The sequence below is a fragment of the Perca fluviatilis genome, chromosome 14 (genome assembly GCF_010015445.1).
Source record: "Perca fluviatilis chromosome 14, GENO_Pfluv_1.0, whole genome shotgun sequence".
Lineage (NCBI taxonomy): Eukaryota > Metazoa > Chordata > Actinopteri > Perciformes > Percidae > Perca > Perca fluviatilis.
This window is the reverse complement of record NC_053125.1, coordinates 15,592,543-15,611,271: the sequence shown is the minus strand read 5'-3', so window position 1 is coordinate 15,611,271 and position 18,729 is coordinate 15,592,543. Positions and strand designations below refer to the sequence as shown.

Below are 18,729 nucleotides of genomic sequence, written 5' to 3'. Positions count from 1 at the left end.
TAAACTTAAACTTAATTTCTGTTTGTGTATATTTTCAGCTTTATGGTGGGGGTAATCTATGTGGTGGAAAGCTCATACAGCATGTTCTAACTTGTAAATGTTCCTATGATACTAAAGCCTTAAAACCATAAAATCTATAAGATAATGACAGGTAAGGAAGAGAGTAAGGTACTAAATAAACCATCATTTATGATTGCAGAGCAGAGTGGGCCTATTTTGTGAGTCTATTACCAAAGGGGGGTATACCAAGTCAAGGCATTAGCATGAAAAAGCAACAGCAATGGAGAACTGACCAAGAGGATGAAAAAGAGGGTGTGAATGTATTGTGCTGCAGCCAAACTAGAGGATCTGCTTAATAGAATTGAGAATATAAGACAAAAATTAAGACATAAGCCACATTTGTCACATGCAGCTAAAAAACAACGCAAGTTCACCTTAATAAAGCCAAGTGGACACAAAATCCCCACAATGAAAAGTAGAGCAAAATGGAGTAAGGCGCGCAAGAGCATTACCAGCCCCAGGGTTCCAGTGAAGTCCCAAATAATATAAACAAAACAGCTTTTTCTGTAAGGTCATGAAAGAAGCATGGGAAAAGCAAATTGCCCCTGCATAAAGGTCGAGGAATACTATTACAGAATCACAGAGAAAAGTCTGCTTGGTGAACTAGTTGACCCACGACAAGTCAGTGAAAAAAAAAAAAAAAAAATTGGCTTCTCAGGGGATTTACAAAACACAAACACATGATTTGGCATCAAGCTCGCTCATCCAAACAGCAGAGGAGAGACCTCCGTCTACAGTAGACTGGAAAATACTGTACATTGTCCCAGTAACATATAACTTACTTTAAAGATGGCATCAACGTTGCTGGGTTAGCTCAGTTGGTATAGCAGGCGCACATACGTAGAGGATTACTCCTTGACGCAGTGGCCGCGGGTTTGACTCTGACCTGCGGCCCTTTGCTGCATGTCATTCCCCTTCTCTTTCACGTCTTCATCTGGCCTGTGGAATTAAAGGCCTGAAATGCCCCAAAAAATAAATAAAAAAGATGGCATCAACAATGTCTTTTTCCATGACATACCAGTATGTTTTAAATACTGGAACTCATTATATACTGTACAGGCATTACGGTGCATGGCTGGGAGGATGATCTCCATAATAGTATTCTTTGTAGATTAATGGAAGTAATATTATAACGGTACAACAGACTCCTTTTAGCCGCATCTTGTGGCCCACCTCTGCTGACGGAGTTGTTCAGTTGTCATAGTGATTGAGACCAAAGTATGGCATTTCACACCCGTGACCCGTGTATCTCCATGACAACAAAGCCACTCCATTTGCAGGTTGGGCAGTTTGAAGAGGCCAGATTGGGATTTGCAAATTGACATAGAGTAACTACCAACTGACAGTGTATCTATGTATCAGCAGAGATAGTTTTGTTTCTGTTTCTAGATCCATTGTTTTGAATTGTCTTTCTCAGTAGTGTCTGTATAAAGCGCTTGAGAACAACAGGACATAATACAGAGTCTCCACAGTTGAGCCGAGCAGTAACCAGAAAGGCTAAAAATAAGGTTAGCTGGTTGAAGCATTTATTGGACATTTAGGGACACTGTTGCGATTCTCCTTGATTTGATATCTTGATTTGTTTTCTTTGCACATTGTTATTTAATGGATCAGCCAAACATTTATTTGTCCAGTGTGTGCACATAGATTCACACAGATAACATTTAATTATATAACATGAGAGGAACAAACTGGGTTTACTTATGATTTAAAAGCTATTGCCATTTGCCTCGGTGCGAAGAAAATAAAGCACTTACAGTAGTAATCAAATTAATATATAATGAGCTGTGTAATGCTGCGAGCATACATCTGGCACGAAGACATCCAGAAGACCTTCGAGTTGTACATCAAGTGGATGTCTAAAGATATCTGTACACTGTAAGAATCTGACGGGTGGATTTTTTTTGTGACATTCTGAGATTGAATGAGAAAACGTACATATTTTAGATGCTGGCGCAGTAAGTGTATCTGTCAGTTAGCTAGCTATGAAAAGGCTGCTCCATTGCTCCACAAATTAGCCTCTTTAAGGAATGTTGAAAGTTGACGTAAATGCCACCACAATCCCTCCCACAGAAGGTACAGATTGATGGGACTGAAGTCTAAACCAAAGCAAACACTGTCAAACAGGCCTGTGCCTCTCTGTAGGAATGACTAGTTTTATTTGTCACATGCTTTCTAGTGAACATGTATGTAGGATTGACCCTATTTGCTTTTCTGGGACCATGTTCCTCGATCCGCCCATGTCAGGTGGGGTGCTGGGTCACCCATTACTTGGTGAGGCTGAGAAAGTAGCATAGAGTCGCTCTGAGCTGCCATGTTGTATTAGCATCATGCTGCTGGCTAGTAGGTAGGTAACGCCTCATTTCAGTTCAGTGAAGCTGTTCTCAAAGGAGCTTTAATACGCTTATGTACTACCTACTCAAGATCAGTTTGTAACTATGACTATTTATGAACGCTCAGTCCACCATGTAAATATAGTGCCACCGGGTACCTGTTTCACAGCAGGGGGTTACTTTAATTTCATTCATTTTTAATACTCTCATTACCTTATTTTAGTAAACGGCCGACAAGTGTGCTGACATTTATGAATCTGTCAGTTTTTCATTTTTTCCAATATTTGTAAACAAAACTGGATGATTTACCATAATTTGAATCAAGCAAACTTTATGTATATAGCACTCAGCACTTGTAATGAATAGAAGTTACCAAGTGCTTTAAAGGAGAAAGAAAAGGGGAAAGATGGAGATCGAAAACACAGAAAGGACAATATACTGTATTAAAGATTTTTTTAAAAAGGGCTAGAAAAAACAAAGCAATCGATACTTTCTATTGGTAAATCTTGTGCATTACCAGTGGCGGAAGACATATTCAAAACGTTATTTAAGTAAAAGTATGTACGTATTATCAGCAAAATGTACTTCAAATATCAAAAGTAAGACTGGTCATTGTTACAGTAAAATGTTCCCCAGTCAGTGTTTTACTATATGTGATGATTCTGGAAGAACTGACTCTGCAGGGAGCAGGATTAAAGATAGAGAGCATGATTTCAAAAGCAAATTGTATTCCTTGTTAACAGCTACAGGCTTTCTAATAGTATGAAATATAGATTGCATTCTTCTTTCAGTTCTCTCTGCTTTTGAGTTCCACAAAAGAGCTTTTCATGTTGTCAAGTGCAAACTGGATCGCTGAAGGAAATGTCATTTATATTTAATGGGTATTTTGTCTAACCTGCTAACAAAGTAATGATACAAAAGGTATATGCTCGTTAATTTGCTGTTTGAGGACATAACACTAGTTTGCTCAGTCGACATCTCCATGTAGAACGAATGCTGATTTGTTTTGCTGTAAGGCCATGGTCGCACCTTCTAGTTTGTTTCTTTACGACAGCCATGAGAGTCGATTCCTTGCAACAGGTGTATCCTTTAGAAAAGGCCAGAAGTGCTTGCCATGAAGACAGGATTGTACTAATGCTGTCACGTATAGTTCACATTGATGTTTAAACAGCAGCAGGTCATTCAATTCATTTTTGTTGAGCCTGTAACTAACGAAGTACCAAGAATCAGACTGGTTTGAGTAACAATGACACCTCTTCCAGAAGAAAAAGTACAACTAGGTGTCATTGTTATATTTCACACAGGTTTATTGCACATCTGTATGCTCTTAAACATCACACAATACTTCTGCATCTTTGTGGATGTAACTGACTTCTCTTTTTTAATATCCTTACAGGGGAGATTCACTGGGCACTGCCAAACTCCCATTATTGCAAAAACAGCATTTCATTTCCTAATAACGGCTCAATGTCAAGTCCAATTCAGTCTGCCTGTTAAGCGGCAGCAATTACCGGATCGTACATGTGCAGACAACTCCTCCGGTGGGTGATAATAAGCCACTTTCTTTGTTACAGACCCTGAACAAACTCGGGAGGGAACACGTGAAGCATTGATAATGCGACCAGTCGAGCGTGAGTGTATACAAAACCCCACCAATCGTTCTTGTAGAAAACCCCTCAGCTATGACAAAAGCTGGTCCAACTGGGTTAAGGTGATTCCACTTTAATGGTGTTGGGATCTCGAACCACAACAGAATATAACAATAGAAAATACATCTGCTCGTTTATGAAAGTCACTTCCTTTTGAAAAAAAAAAAGGCTGAGTCTGGGTTGATTGACTACTGGTGTTTATGAACTTGGGAGGTACGTGGAGGATTGGAGAGTTTCTTTGTTGCGTTGTACTGTTGGTATATTTGGGGTTTCTCCTTCAGCGTGACGGACAGAGGTCACCGTACAACAAGGCCACACAGGCTTTAATTTGACCTGCAGGCTCAGATGAAGAATCATGTTTGTTGACATGTTCCTCCTGAGTTTGATTGTGTTCATTTGTTTTGATTTCTTCCTGCAACGCTCGGATACTCTCTTATGCTGAGGGATCAAAGGGGAGATCTGTTTGGAGATGGCATCTGCTTGTTCAGTCTTTGTCAAGTCATAGGCCGTTGCTTGGTGGAATAGGGGCAGCACAAACCCTTTTTGATTTTCAAAGATTTAGCATGTTTCTGAAAAGTGAATTTTGTCAAAGCCTGGAATGTTAGAGAAGAAATGGTTACTAAAGTTGAAAACGTCTCTCATTTATTTGCGCGTGAGATGCCTTTCTGGGTATGAACAAGAGTAAAAGTCTGCAGCCATGCTAGCTGCTCTGTGACGCTGTACTTATAGGCACAGTGGTGATTTGAGCTAAATACTAACATCAGCATGCTAACATGCTCACAATGCTAACATGCTGATGTTTACCAAATTCTTTAACTTGGTTTGGCCTGTTATTTGCTAACCAGAGGCCATCTTGTGATGGGATCAAACAGCCTTGATGCCAAATTGGTGCCAGGGGCGTAAAGTGTGTATGCTTATATATTTTGTCATTTATATGCATCTGACAAACAGTCAAACATGTCACACCTTTAAGTACTTAAACCCGCCTCTGCGGTAGTTCCTGCTACAGTACTCTAGGTGTCTCCAGGACCACATTTTGCCATATGACGTACACACACACACACACACACACACACACACACACACACACACACACACACACACACACACACACACACACACACACACACACACAAACACACAAGGTAAAAAAAACACCAGCGTCACGGCTGTAGTCAGCACTATAGTACATCTGAGTGATGGGAATGTCATTAGATGTGCAAGTATATGGTCATTAACCAAAGAATTGGACAAATTCAAAATTTTGACAAGATGGTAGTGCGAAATGAAAAGTCAGTCACCAATGTTAATATAAATAATAAATTAATGTCATGGTAATCCATCCAGTAGTTGTTGAGATATTTCAGTCTGGACCAAAATGGTTTGCTACAAATATGACATACTGTAAGAACACGTTTACCCAAATAGTACAGGGATCGGTTGCATCAGACCCTGTGTATTTTACTGTATCTACAGTACTAAACATATCTTCCCTGTCTTTAGCTTAACTGTCTACACATGATTTGTATTCATACCAGACAATATGATGTATTAGTTATGGTTAATTTGAGCTCATGCAATGATTTATAGCAAGGTCTGAATTCAACATCTTGTCTCGTATAATTCTTCTAGAGTGAATGGAAACACACCAAGTTCACACAACAGAGATGCACTCTGACAGCCACTGAAGATTTTAACTGCTGGACTACAACTGCCACAGAAATCACTTTGGATGATACTAAACACAAATAAAATGTTTATTTTTTATTGTTATTATTTTAAACAATGTGATATTGCCATTTTATTTTTGAGGGTATAATACCTAATACACCTTAATATAGTTTAGATTGAACCACATTCCTGTCAGAAGATTCTTGTGTGAAAGAGCAAAGACTGTTTAAGAAGCCATTTTAATTTCATGTAATGTTCTGTATTTTCTGATAAAACAGGGTGTCATTGAACTGTAAGGTTAGAGGGGTAAAATGGCTTGATTGGTTGAAGTTCTTGCTTACGCCCACCTGGGCATGACACTGTCAAGGAAGTAACAGCTTTCCAGGAAGTGTTACTGTCTTGGGGTCTTCCAACTCATTTCTAACAAAAAAGGTCTCACTTTGGGACTGTCTATTTACATCACAGGTAAGAGTGTGTTGTCTTTATGTTCTAATTTGAACAGCATGGTCATATTCCTGTATCATGTTCTGTTTAGGTTAGATGTTTAGCCTGCTAGCAGCACATGGGACTGTTTGGATGGCAGAGTGAGTCAGTTGTTTGTTGAGTTGGTCGGTACAGATAACTCAGGTCTGGTTTGGTGTAAAGCTGCATGGAATAAAGTAGCCACAAGACGTGTGTGTGTGTGTGTGTGTGTGTGTGTGTGTGTGTGTGTGTGTGTGTGTGTGGTTGTGTGTGTGTGTGTGTGTGTGTGTGTGTGTGTGTGTGTGTGTGTGTGTGTGTGTGTGTGTGTGTGTGTGTGTGTGTGTGTGTGTGTGTGTGTGTGTGGAAAATGAGTACCTGGAGCTTTTCCATGAATGTATGAATATTAATACATGGAGTTTCCTACATGGAGTTAAATTCATTGTGTCAGAGAGTAGGAAAATGTTGGCACATAATCAGGTGTTGTATTACACTGCTTTCATATTTGGTGTCTTTCTGGCTTTGGGCCTCAAACTTGGTTGTTAGAAAGACTGTTTCTAATTGTTGCATTGTCATTTTGAAAATATACTGAAAGCCTGTGCAGTATTTTTAACACAACCTTGCACTACTCCCCTTCTCCTTACCCTCATGGACTTTAATTGATGTGACCTATGTCAGCCTCGTTAGTGTCTGAGGGCAGGAGTGTGTGAGGGGTGGGGCAGCCTTTTAGTGGTTTCCACAGGATCATGATTGAAGTTATGTTGTATAGTTTTAGCAATGTTGCAATGCTTTTTCTTTATGCAAATAGTATCTTTTCTTCTGTGTGTGATAGAAGCTCTTCCAAATGGTCGTTCAGGATCAACAGCATTGCTTAACAGCATTACCTGTTTACCTGCTTATTCATCTGTGCCACAGGGCTCCATTGTTCTCCAAAACTATAAAAAACAAAAACAAAAACACATCGATGAGCTACACTTTCCCACTGGGTGACATGTTCCCTCATTACAATAAACGTGCACCATGGTTTGGTTAATCTAGAAAACCCACATTATTTAGCCTTTTATATGCACTTGTGACCCGTTTTTTTTAAGATTTATGTCTTCAGTAGGACCAATGGGCTTGGGCATGAGCGCCACAGACAGGTTTGGGAAGCCAGAAGGTATTTTTTTAGGGGTTTGTTGAAAATAAGAGGAGTATAGAATAACTTCAGCCTTATATCCTTTAAACCACAGACACACAAGAAATCACTGTTGTTTTGTTGCAGTTTTTATCCGGTATTAAACAGTGTATAGATTTCTGAAGAGACCGGAATAATTCCTCTCTATAATATATATTTATGCTATTGACATATGTTTATAGGAAAATAATTTGGCTTTGTTTGTGCCTTTTTAACTCAGTTTAAAAAAATAAAATCCTTCTTGGCAACAAAATAATAGACTAATGTTAGCATACTTAAAGTCATTGGATCTTCCCCATGTGAGCTATTCTCAGCAAGTCACAGTCTAGACACTGCCGAAATTGCAGGCCAGAATAAAACATAAAGCACAATTGAAATAAGTGTTCTTGATCTTAATGCACATTATCGCTGTGTCCCAGGGATAAAACGCTTTAAAGTCAGTCATGAAGAAGAGAGAGCCTGAGGGCTCTTTAGGCTGGGTACATGTCCGTGATGCACCCAGCTACTTTAGCTGTCATGCAGCAATATCTCAGAGCCTTCTCTGGGTGCACGGATGCTTGGGTTAAGCCATTTAGCAGCGCCATGGTTAACTGAAACCGACAAAACTTCTGATTCCAGCCTGATCTTAGAATAACACCCCTGGCGACTGTGAAGCTGTCTTTGCCCATTTCATCCAGTGCGGTCCCACAACTGCATTTGTAGCTGACTGAGAGAGATGCAGAAGAAGATGCCTTATGATGTTACAACTGCTACTCTGAGAATTAAATTAAATGGAAAACATTGCGATAAAAGAGAAATCAGATCTGGCTGTCAGTTGAAGAGAGGAAAACTCCAAGAGAGTGCCAGACCAAAGGGTAAAAGATGAATAAAAAAAGATGGCGTTTGGCCACTTAAAGCCAATGGGGGCTCCAAAGGGTAAAGTGTTGGATGATTCAAGTCTAATATTTGCCAAGGGTTGCTCTTTGCACATAGTAGTTGCCCAGAATCATGCAGAGCAACAACACTGGGTGATGAGATGTTTACAGCTGAGTAGAAATGTGAACACTGGGCATGTGAGGAGTCAAATTTGCTCATGACACTGGACAAAATTTCACTGAACATTACAAACACAGTGTTACAAGACTGTAAAGATGGCTGCTTGTGCAACACATTTGTTTCTTGTTTCGTTACAAAAACAAAATGCTATAACATGAGATCTGTATCGCCCTCATTAGTGTAAATCCAGTTATTTGCTTCATGTTTTGAAGATGCTGGTAGGCATGCATCTGATGCTGCTGGTAACACATGCAATAGAAACACAATAACTCTCCTTTTGGGTACACAGACATGACATTTGCATTGAATAAATATTAACTGGAAACGTTAGCACAAGCCTATGCTAGCATAAAATAGCTGACACAATCAACAGTTGGGCTTTGTGCGATGGATCAAGAACATCTCTATAGCTGTGTCCCAATCACATACTACATACTAATATAAAATGTATACAATATAATATTGTCGTAGTCTTTTTGCAGTTAGTAAGACATTTATTTTTCTTTGACAAAAAAAAAGAGTTAAACCTTTTAGGTCCACTTACTATCTTCTTTAGAGCTTTTAACTGCATCTCATGGGTTGTTTTTTTTAGCAGGTGGAGTTTGCTCAGTTGTCCTCACCAAAGACCTAAAACATGTAACAGCAAGGGGCCAGAGTTATGGACCAGGAGCCAATGGACGGCAGGACAAAGACCGAGGGTGCCACCCACAACTGAAACTCTGAGGAAGACCATGAGATGCCGCTGAAATAGCAAAGGAAACTTGTAAGTGGTCCTTGAGTTGAGCTTTCTTTTTTATGTAAAACTACTGTAATTAGTTTGGAAATGTAATATGTGAACCAACAGACGTGATAAGACATTAGAAGGCCACTGTCAATGAAATATAACAGAGAAAACTAAATATTTCTAATAGAGTTCATACGTCGTTTCACAAGATCCTTCAGATTACTTTAAATGTTTTGAATTGGCTTGCATTGTGCAACAGTAGTCTCCATCAGCAACCCTGTCTCCAGAAATTACATTTATATACAACTGATCAAATATGTTTTGAAGTAATCTGGCCTGTATTATGTTTCCTATTAACATAATGAGGAAATGTTGTTAACGTATCTGTCAAGTCACAAAATGTTTATATTGAACACATCAGTAAAATGTTCACTGTTGTTTAATTTATTTTCTGCCAAAATATCTAATCTAGCAATACAATATCAGCTCATAGCAACTACAGTATTATTACACTTGTTAATGGATATGTTAATTTATATATTTGTACTGATGCATCAGTGTTGTCTGTAGCATCCAGCAGAGATCCGACATCAAAGTACAGCCCAATACCAGACAATTTGTAAAACAAATGCAGTTTATAAAGGCCAGTGTTTCGTCACAGCATGCTCATACTAACAAGTTGATTAAGCATAGTCATCTGCACATGAACTTTAAGCTTGTATTAGCAGTCAAAAGAGATCTGCTGTTAGGTGCTCCGAGCTAATTATGTGATGATAAATCTTCTCTGGCATGAGGTAATTTCTCAGTGGTCTTTAAAGATAGTAGAGAATATGGCAGATAACTGCTTAAAGCCTTTGCGAGTCAGCAGCGGCTAAGCTAAATGTGGCAGCAAGTGTCAGGCCAAATCAATACACGCTTCCCAGGATTCCTTTGGTGCCATAATCCAGGCTGTGGTGGGCACTGACCCTGGGGAGGCTTGGCCTCTTGTTTTCTTGCCCTGTTTTTTGCAAGGCAGCTGCACTTCTGGATATGACAGCATTGAGCACAAGCTAATTACCTTTTTAAAAAAAAAAAAAAGAGAGAGCAGAATTTGCGCTATAAACCGCTTAGCTCATATCTGAAACACGTTGAAACCCCTCTTCCCAACACTGGGAAGCTGGCTAGCCCTTGGGATGTGCAGAATTTACATGAAGGTGTTTACAAAAATTTTACATGACCTGAAGCTCAAAAGCTGTGTAATTTTCACTAGCTGTGAACTCCTAATGTGTGGTGCATAGATGATTTAAACGTCAAATATTCCCCTTGGATATAGGATTTTGGTCAACTATTTCACCTCAGCAATTCAGAGTTTGACCAGCATGAACTGCATTTTGCAGATCTGTCTTTGAGAGAGGCCCCCTTGGTGTCTTCCAGCTGAATTCCCAGATCCCATTAAGTCATAATCTTGTATTATCTGCCTTAAAATAACAAGAGATAATGCTGGCATCAGGCCAATCAGCCATGAAATTGAGGATTTTCCTAAACTGGATTTCATTGCAGCAAGTGAACACATGATGTGTAGAGTGTTCAACAACGACATAATTCAGTAACAAAAAAAATGAAATCCTTTTTGGAATATGAATATTGACTTTTATTTCTTTTAACAGGAGTCACATCTCCGTCCTCCTCTATTTTATCCAGAACGAGGAATTGGAAGTGTGTGGAGGAGGATTTCCAGAACATCACATCTTCCCTTGTAAGCGGCACTCACTTACCTAAGCCATCAGACAGTCATTAAAAATGCAAAATTAACATTTTTTAAAGTGGAACATGATTCGGTTCTGTGCTTAGGAGGCAGTGAAGCGCGATGCTTGCATATGAAATGCATTCGGTCATCCCCCTGGCAACGGAAGGAAAAGGTGCATTGAGTGAAACGAGAGCAGATTGCTTCTATTCTTTATTTAGAGAGTTATTCTAGACACTGAGTCACAGATGCCCTGCCATCATAAAAATCCTTCCTGCTCGATTAAGGCTGTTGGAGGAAAATGTTGAAGGCTCAGGTCTCTGTGGGGAAGCATGAAATGCTATCATGGTTTTTTTATTTGTCTCAAACATGTTTTTTTTTCATTTGTAAATATGTCACAGATTTTGGCTACTGACATTATATTCCTCCTGAGACAGTTGGATAGCAGGATACAGACAAAGTTGACGCCGTAACATAAATAGTGTGAATTTTAACCATGCAAGGGGTGAGCACAGAGCTACTAGAAGTGTGTGTGATGTTCAATGCATCTGTTAACAGGCAGGCTCCTTTATGAAATGTGCTCTCGTTCACACTGTTTAGCTATGGGGCTTGGCCATAAACCTAAATGTACTTGTATTAATGTGTTTCAGATGTGTGTGGGGTGTAATGTGCTCCATATTGTCGGTCTCAGTTCCTTCATGTAGCTTAAATTGTCGTCCGTGTACTAGAGCCCCAAACCAACAATTAGCTGATATTATTGGCCAATATTAGCTTATCACAGATCTGTGATAAGCTAATATTGGCCAATAATATCAGCTAATTGTTGGTTTGGGGCTCTAGTACACGGTGTGTTGGTCGGCATCTGGACATAAGTAACAGGCATTTCTGTACTGCAATGTCTTAAGACGTGGTGAATTTAATTAAAAAAAAAATTGTCCACCACTGACTGAGTTTATTTTTAGCCACACAAGTGGCTTGGGTAACTAATTTGTTCCAAAATTAAATCTCAACAACTATTGGATTTATTACCATGAAATGTTGCTTATTGGCCTTAGTGATCCTCTGACTTTTCCTCTACTGCCACCATAAAGTTGGGATTTTGTAAAATGTTTTGTTTGCTAATGACAAATTTTTTTTTTCATCCACCTCAACAGCAGCCTATTTTGTAATTGGGCCTAATTAGCTAATGTTAGAATGCTAACATGTGTTTTGTGACCGTATTTCTAAAGCTCATATCAATCAACGTCAAAAGTCCAGTATCGGTCAGACTGTAGTGTGCACAGAGTGTTTAACACAGCTAAGACCCAAGCAACAGAAAGGCTTTGTAAAATGCAAACTGCCAACCAGGCGTTAACCACCTTCTCACTGTAAAAATACTACAGTAATTGTGACCTAAATAATAATATGTTTAACTACTCATCAGCTGAATCTTCACATTTTATTATAGCTTCCTAAAGCTCCCCTCTGTGGACTTTTAACTAAGGGACAACGTTCTCACTGAGAATTTAAAGGCACAAATCAGTTCCCCTTTTTGTCATCATCAATCATAATTACGCCACAATTTCTTCACCTTGGATCAATTTGTGCCATTGAGATCAAACAGCAGTGTTAATAGGTGCCCAGATTTCTCTAAAGGTAATTTATATCATGTGGTCTGAGCAGTAGCCTTTCAAGCCTCAAGTTAGCTCATGCTGTATATTATTTGTCACTGATCAGTTTTCCCTGAAGCTAAAATGTAAATATATATAGTTGGTCAGTCATTTAAATAATTATGGCTGTTGGCAATGTGCATATAAAACTAATATGATTGTATTATTACTTATGGGATACTAAGTTTTGCAGGATAGAAAGGTCTGCTTTTTAAATGTGGTCGCTTTCCTGTCTGCGTTTGACAAGTGAACAAGCTCTAATCATCATTGTTTCAGTCACAAAGCAAACTGGGTCTTCAAAGGTTTCACCCGTGGTGCAATTACACCAAATTACTCTCACCATTTGGAGTCAGTCAGGGGCTCCGTTTTAACCCACTCTGTCTGTAAACAGGATGTTTCAAAGTGTTCTGAATAGATTTCACTTGGATTTTACTCAAATTGACATTTTGTGGAAGTGGTGGTTATGAGCAAAGAAAAAAATAAGATACCAGTCATTCCAGTTGGACTAAAAGGGCTGTAGCAGTGGGGCATGGCTTTATTTAGAAAGGCAACCAGTATTCCGCACAACAGATTCATGGAAAAAGCTTGGTACAATGATAGAAGGCATCCTCGAAATTATTTTTAACAAAAATTTGTTTGTTTGTTTTTTTTTTTTTGTTTTTTTATTAGTTTTCTTTTTGTTATGGGCTTAATGTGTTATATGTGTACAATTCACTCAACCAACTTTAATGTAAGCCAAGAAACCCAAAGGCATAACAAATGTTACCATGACATACTTGCCAAAAAATCTAAATACTTTAATTTTGCACTGTATTTTTTTCTTCTTTTGACCTGAGCTAAATCTAAACATGGAATGGAAGTTCATTCTTGACCTACAGTAGGAGGTAGTAGTTTGACAAAACAAAATCAACTCCAGGTCCACATGGTAGCCTTTACCCAGGACTTTCAACTGTACTACATACAGTAGTCTTCCAAGGTGGAAGAGAAGTCGTAAAAGTGCTTTGGATGAGCTCTTGCATGTCAACAGATCCATCTCCATGGCAAACTGATCACACTGATGAAGACAGTGTTGTATATTTGAAATCTCTGGAAAAAGATAGTAAGTAGACCTTGATTTGGGATTGTTTTGTCGCAGATAAAACGGTAAAGCTAGTGAAACAAACTAAAAATAGAAGAATGCAATCTGGAATCATTCAATCAATAGTTGTAGTTTGAAAAGTGGAACGAAAATTGCCGTGGGAAGCCCAAATTAACTCTCAACAAATGCAAAGCTGCTGTGAAAATCTGACAAATGCTTGAATGTGGCTTCAGATTGAGCAAATATGAACACTTTCCAAACAATTTGGTAAAATCTGACATAGAGCTGCATAGCAGTGGTGCATGAATGTGCCTGATCCAGTCATGTCTGCAGGTTGTCTTCATGAGAGTTATAGCTTTTTAGAATTCTTTTAAAGACTTTCAAAATAAAACTGGCTGCCGGTTTTCACAATCTGCTATTTTTAGTATAGACAACATAAGATAAACACCAGTTTGAGTTAAACACTGGAGTTTTACTTGTCTTTGGTCTTTGCCTGAGTTAGACCAAATACTTGGACAATGAGCTAAAGATAAGTTGTTGGACTCCTCAGCCATTTCCTCGCAGTTTCCCAAATTGCACAGAACCACATTATAAACTCCTAGTGCTTAAAAGGCATTAGCATGCCCATACCCAGGAGATGTAACACTATAGTGTTGGGAAATACTGTAAGAAACAGAATGTGCAGATGAAAAGGCCGGGAGCCCATCACTGTTCCTTGCATAATGTGTTTGTAGTTAGCATGCAGCGGTTGTTTCTCACCCCCATGTACTGTAGTTTAAACACCCTGTCACTTCAAACTAGCATGATCTGAAATTGTTTTGTGTGACTGCTGAGAATGCTAATGCCTTGGTCTTTGTATCCTGTGGCTCTTTTGGCTCAAATCAAACCCAGAGAGGCACAAGGAAGAGGCAAAGCAGCAGCTATGCCCACTTGAGAAAGGCCAGTAATCTAATCCTTCAACAAGTCTATTTGGGATCACAGAGTGGGTAATGCAGGCCTGACACTCCAAACACTATTAATTTTTATCATTTAGGAGTCTGTATCAAAGAGATGAAGATTGTTGAGGTTAGACTACAAACTGCACTCTTAGTGCACTCTTATTTTTACCTGGTCACATGTTGCTGAAATACTGTAGGGTGTCGACTTTTAGAAGTTCACAGATTACGTTAAAGCTGAAAGTTTGTTCTTTGTTTTCTTAAATTATTATTTAGGTCTGAAATATACTAATGCTTCTTAAAGGGGGTAGGGGGGAGGGACACAGATCACTGTTGAGCCGATAATAAATATGATTTGTGTGTGACTGATGGGGCTGTTTTGGACTGATTTCAGTTCACATTTAAAAAGCCTGCCAGCTGTCCAGCTGGTTTTAGAGTCGTATACTGATGGCTGCCCTTGAATGCAGCTTTTTTGGCTGCAGAGATTTCCAGGAGATATGGATAGAGCTGTAACAATTCCAAATTTTGCGGTACAATTAAGTGTCTCAGAAATAATTGTGATTAACAATATACTGTATATGTCTCTTTCAGTCCAATTAAAAAAATATTTATTTATTTTTTCAAGCCAATTGAAGTTTTGAAGGAGTCCTAGGATACTTTTTTGGTTATATGACTGTTATTTGACCCAGATAATGTTATAACAAAAATGCACAGCCTATGAACTAAACCACGCCTCTTCATCATCATCATAAAAGAAAAGTGAAGGGTGGTGATGGTTATTTAGTCAGGGGGTTTGTCAGGAAGATTTCGGGCAGCTGCCGCTAGCATAACTTTAGCTAATCAGTCCGACCAGTAACTAATTATATAATTACAATTTAGCATATCTAAACAAAATAACAATTACCATCAACAGTCATACCCCTCAGGACTTTAGCTAATGTTAGCATTAATTGTGGTTAAACAAAGAAACCGCGATTACGTATAATAATTGACAATTAGACAATTATGTAATAATTGTTACAGGCCTAGATATGGATCCGATCTCTTGAAAGCCTTTGCTGCTGACCTTGTGTGACCATTAGGGCAACTAGCTATATGCATTATGCTTAGAGATAAACCTTTTCATGATTATTAAACACTTGTGTGCTGGCATTTTCTGCGTCACAACATAGTGCTTGTGTGTCCTCTTCATATAAAATCCATTCAGTAACAAATATCAGCTAACAAGTCAGTCACGTTTTTTATTTATTTATTGAGGAGCAAAGCACAGCTGCTGGAGCTGATATGTCTCATCACCAGAAATCTAGAACTATTCAGCTATAAGCAAGATTAAATTTATCTTAGAATTCACTCATTTATTGCATAATAAAGACTGTCATGGTCAAGCAGCAAACAGAGACACACACATTAAGATGGTTGCATGCCTTATCATTTATTCGTTGACAATAAGGTTTTTTTGTTAATTTAGCAACTGGTCAAATATTCATGAGCAGCCATGCAAACTTTGGGCCACATATTCAGGAAACAACTTTAAAATATGAAAATTAACATGACAGCATGCTCTTTTACAGCACGTTCACATCTACAGCAGAACACATTATTGTTCTGTTTGCATCGGCATTGGCTCCTGGCAAAGAAATCTGTCAGAACAGCTTTATTGTTTTTACAGCTCAAAGGAAACGCAATGCATTTTTGTGCACTTGACTCTCACTGTTTATCAGTATCAGAATCATTTGCAGTTTTGCTCCAAAAAACTATACTTAAATAAAGAAAGGAAACCTATAGGGTAGGTTGTTGTGTGTATTTGTCAGCTTGCAGTTATTTAAAAGCACCATGCAAACGCACGCTTGGTCGTTATCACATAGCATTATCATTCAGCAGCCCATCTCCCCAGCTTGTAAATAAACCACTTAATTTTGATATCCCTATTCCCTTCCCAATGATGAATAACTGGTTTCTAATTTCCAAATGTGTGGGCGTTTAATGAGGCCTAAGATATTTTATTCTCTTGCTATAATGCTGTCTACAAAATTGTGCGCTGCTGAGTGTAATCATGCAACGCTATCTGGCACAGACACACTCTGGCAGCAGCGAGGCAAAACCTGCAGCCCAGAACTGCTCCACTTAAGGGAAGCTGATGTGAGAGGAGCAGACAGGCGAGAGTGGAAGGCCCTCCAGTCATGCAAAATGCAAAAGAAATATGACTTTATTACAGCTCCCTAATGGACATAACAATCTGTTCAGCCACTTCCCTCTAAATCTCAAAGCATTTTTGGAGAGTGCTTTGGTCTCCAGGATAGGGATGGGTTTGAAAATCTGTCTGAATGAGTTTAAACACAAGTGAGTTTGAAATATGGCTTTGACCAGCTCTCATCTCTGACCGCTTCTATTTAGGTTATTTATTTTTTGGCTTGTTCCTGTTCCTCATGTCAAAGTGGTAAATGTCCTGAGAGTAAAGAACAATACACACAGGATGTCTTTTATCACTGAAAGGATTACTATAATACAAGATGTGCTGTTTATTTAAAGCTTTAGTATGTCATTTGTTTTGCCATTAGCCATTGCCAAATTAGTTGATACAAATCTAATTAAGACTATCAGCTTCACAAAACACACTGTATTTCTCAGTATGGCTGTGTTCAGAACGTGGTGTCATCCGGCGACTTTCCCGCGCAGGAACTCGAGTGAAGATAATTACGTCTTCTGAAGAGTTCATCATGTTTTTTTAATCCTCCGTGTCCTCCTTGGCTACTAGCAACTGTTTGGAGGAGGGGTGGGGGCGCGATTATGGACCACAACAGTGGTGTTGTCATTACTTAGAATTCCTCATGGGGGCGACAGAAACTACGCACTGTATACAGTTAATATTTAAATATTAACTGTGTAACTGATTAGACATTTTGGTAAATTTAAATTGTTTTCTAAGAGTGAGACAAGAAGAGTGGTACGAGTCTTGTGTCTGAGCTTGTGTATGTATAGAGCCAGTAGGTGATTATCTTAGCTTAGCATATAGACTGGAAGCAGGGGGAAACCGCTAGCCTGACTCTCTCTCTATCTTAACAAAGGACTACCAGGAGTTACCCAGTTGTTTGTAACCCTGTTTCTGAAATCGCCATCCACATCTCAAGTCCTCATAAAAACCATGAATTGTCAGTTTCACTGTTTGTGTTATGATTAAACAAACCTGATGCTACGTGTTATGGCATATTTAAAAATTTTAGGGAGGGTTAGGCTAGCTGTTTCCATCTGGCTCCAGTCTTTATGCTAAGCTAGGCTATTTGCCTCCTGGCTCCAGCTCTGTAATTGATGTACTGACGTGAGAGTGGTATCAATCTTCTCTAACACTCCAAAAGAAAGCAAAAAAGCATATTTTCCAAAATGTCATACTATTGCTTTTTAATACTGAGATACATTTGTGGATAGAAGGTGGTGGTTAATTTTATCATTCGTTCATCTCTATAGTGATGGGCAACACTGGCAAAGGTTCACTATTTGATGCCTGCTCATAAATCTTTAACGAGTACAATTTGCCGCTATCTATTTGTGGATTTAAAGGATAAATAAAATAAACACAAACTCTTCTGTTTTCTCTTTTGTAGGGTTGTGAAATTAAATGGTGAATAATGCATGGCTGGAAGCATCCCTCTCTCTGAGTTGCATCTCTTCTGGACAGCAGGGGATCTGAAGGCAAGTAAGCACAGATATTTATGAAGTGTTGTTTGATTTCAGAACAAACCGATGCTATCAAGTCACCACTCACCTGGTTTTTAAAAGCACTGTAGACAAAATAACCCAAGAAATCACCTTTTGGCTCTGTAGTTTCAAGCTGATGGCAAGACTTTTAATGACTCTCTTATATAGTAGAAATAATATACATGTATAATAATACATGTGAAAGAGAAAAGCCTAAGAGCAAAACGTTGACAGACTACTGTAATACTGTGAATCATAGACCGTATGGATGGGATCACGCTGAATGTCAGTTTGTACAAATTCAATTGAAAAACCCATGTAGCACTCATACTGTGGCTCTTGCAGTAAACTCCTAACCATTAAAGGGACGCTTTACTGTTTTTACACAAGTATAGTCAGGTTACTTGTTGGCATTGAGTACTACTAAGGCTGTGGAAACGGTATGTCTTGTGTTGTTCTGGAGGAGCTTTGTTAAGACTGAGAAAATAACCCTGGTGATAACATAGTGATGTCATCAGGATCATCTCGGTTTAAGGCATGCTC

General features: G+C 38.8%; 1 long non-coding RNA gene across 2 annotated transcripts; it reads left to right on the top strand.

Annotated features, from left to right (window-relative positions):
* The first annotated feature begins 6,068 nt into the window (after window positions 1-6,068).
* Window positions 6,069-18,178, top strand: LOC120572697. Of its 2 annotated transcripts, none has more exons than XR_005641474.1 (4): window positions 6,069-6,178; window positions 8,977-9,147; window positions 10,755-10,843; window positions 18,093-18,178. It is a non-coding gene; the product is annotated as an uncharacterized LOC120572697 (long non-coding RNA). The 2 variants fall into 2 exon arrangements; XR_005641473.1 differs by lacking the exon at window positions 18,093-18,178 and adding an exon at window positions 10,939-11,571.
* The last annotated feature ends 551 nt before the right edge of the window (window positions 18,179-18,729 follow it).